Genomic DNA, 2,715 nt, shown 5'->3' on the forward strand with positions numbered 1-2,715 from the left:
TATGCATTAGTTATTACGAGTAATTAAAAACAACTTCAGGGGTCAGGGAGATAGCTTAGTAGAATAAGCATTTGCCTGGCAAGTACAGGGTCCTGAGTTCAATCCCTGTACTGCCAAAAAAAACCTTCAATTATTTCTGTTGAAATTCTTGTACCATAGGTGTCTTTGCATTAAATGAATTTCTTTATCTTCCTAGGCAACTGAATTATAATTTTACTAAAAGATAGCTATAATTTTCATTGAAGTTGATTTATTATGTAGGAAAACCAAAAAAATAAAAAAGAATTTGTCACAAAATTATGACAAATACTTGTGACGTTTCTTGAGACATACCATTCCATTGTTTAGTGCCTTTTGTTTATTCTTCTCTTCCTTTTAGTTTTAAACTTGGACCTGTCAGATAAACTACTATAAAAATAACTCTACTAAAAAAGAAATAGTTTGTTTAAAAAATTTTAAAACAAATACACTTGGAAAAATTAAGTAAGAGCTTGTGATTTCTTGGCTCATTCTATCCTCCTTCTGTGGTAAAGAAGATGTTCCCTTGTATTAGTCAGGGTTCTCTGGAAAACAGAAATAGTGGAATGTGTATGTATACAGCGAGATGTTTGTTTTAAGAGACTGGCTTCTGTAATTATGGAAGTTTGACAAATCCAGTCTGCAGGACAGACTGGCAGAATGGAGAATCAGGTAAGAGTTTGCCATTTGAGACCAGAGGCCCATCTACTGGAAGAATTCTTTGTCTTCCTGTGGAGGACAGTGTTCCTGTTAAGGCATTCTGCTGATTGCGTGAGGCCACGCATATTATGGGAAGCACTGCTTTCCTCAGTGGAACGAGTTAAATGAATTAATTGAAAAAAAATGCCGCCACAGAAACATCTAAATAGTGTTTTTACTGTAACCTAGCCACATTGACACATAAAATTAACCATCATATCTCTAATTTAGCTTTTTCATTTACTGTATTCTGCTATGTGCCAGATTATGCTGAGGATATGGTGGTATACCAGATGGTTGCATAGTCTGTCTCTCATGGTATTCATAGTCAATGATGGAGCGTTGTTTGTATTATTTGATGGGTCCATTAATTTGGTAAACTTAGGTGAAAACTTCTATAGAATGTTGGTTTCTTAAAAAAGAAAAGAATATTAGTTTATTTTTTGACTCTTTAGAAAGTATTATTTTTAATTCATCCTAGTATTTGCCTGTTTCCTAGCTTTTTGACTAACACAAACCTGTCTCTGAGCCTCTAATACAATGTGTTTAGAAAATTTCATGAGATCAGCACTTAAGAGGGTGAGGCAGGAGGGTCACCATGAATTCAAGGCCATCCTGAACTACAATAGGGAGACCCTGTCTCACAAATCCAAAAAAAGAGGGGGGAAAAGAGACCCTACATGATAAAACAAACAGATATAAAGTAGCTATTCATTATTGATTACTGGAATCTATCTTATTAAGAAAAGTCTTGTGTGTGTATTGCTTGAGGTTAAAAGCACAGCCTTGTATACAGGAAGCACGTGTTCTATTGAGCTACACACCCAGCCTTGGCTTTTGTTTTTTTGTTTTGTTTTGTTTTGTTTTGTTTGTAACATGGAATGATTCGTCTTGCCTACCTCGTGATTCTTTAGGTGGAAGTTATCTATGATACAAGTTTAAAATAGATGACAACTGTGCCAATTCTTTATAGAAGCTAAAATAACAATAACTAAACTTTAGTTATGATTTCAGACATCTCTGTTGAAAGCTGGTTCTAAACACCAACATCCCATGTGTAAAATGAGACTGACTGCATTCATATTAGGTTCTTATTGCTGCTACAATAATTACCACAAACATAGTAGCTTAAAATAGCAGAGCTACCTGATAGTTTTGAGGCCAGAAATCCAAAGTAATATTTAAGAAGGCTGTCTTTCTTCTTCAGGCACTGTATTTCTTCTTAAGGCACTAGAGGACAATCTATTTTATTGCCTTTTCCAGGTTCTAGATTCCACCAGCATTCCATGTCACATAACTGCTTATACTATTTTTAAAGCCAGTAAGTAGCATAGCATCCTCAAGTCTTTCTTCTCCTTTCCCTTCCTCTCTCCACCATGCCTCCATCCTCACATTGTCTTCTCTGACTCAAACTCTCTTACCTTCTTTTTTTGAGACAGGGTCTCGCTATGCAGTTCAGGCTGGCCTTGTGCTCACTTTTGTAACCTGGTAGGCTGGTCTTGAACTCACAGAGATCCTCCTGTCTGAACCTCCTGAGTGCTGGGATTACAGACATGCTCCATCATGCCCAGTTTTGAACCAGGCCGCACGGTGGACCCTGGGATCTAGAGCTGAGATCCCTATACCTACCCTAGGGATCTAGGCGGAGACCGCAGGGCATGTGGGGCTGGAGAATTAAACTTGGGTCCTTGTGCTTGCCAGGTAGATGCTTATGCCTCTTATCTATCTCCCTGTCCCTACCATTCTGTTATAAGGTCCCCTATATTTATACTTGGTCTACCTTAATTTGGTCACACCTGCAAACTTCCATTTACAATTCTTTAGAAGTACTAGAACTCAGAAAGGTGTGTACGGGATGCCCCATCTTTTCACCTTGAAATAGGGTAGATCATCAAACTACAACATTCTAATGGCTTTGTAGGAACACTGTAATTGTCTTAAATCGTGTGTATTTGTGTGTGTATGTGTGTGTGTGTGTGTGTGTGTCTCTCTCTCTCT

At 37.6% G+C, this 2,715-nt stretch overlaps 1 protein-coding gene across 1 annotated transcript in view; it reads left to right on the plus strand.

Moving 5' to 3' along the window:
- Positions 1-2,715, plus strand: part of Stil (STIL, centriolar assembly protein) — a 69,443-nt gene that overhangs the window by 38,384 nt on the left and 28,344 nt on the right. The window lies entirely within an intron of this gene.

The sequence above is a fragment of the Octodon degus genome, unplaced genomic scaffold (assembly GCF_000260255.1).
Source record: "Octodon degus isolate 3935 unplaced genomic scaffold, OctDeg1.0 scaffold00107, whole genome shotgun sequence".
NCBI lineage: Eukaryota > Metazoa > Chordata > Mammalia > Rodentia > Octodontidae > Octodon > Octodon degus.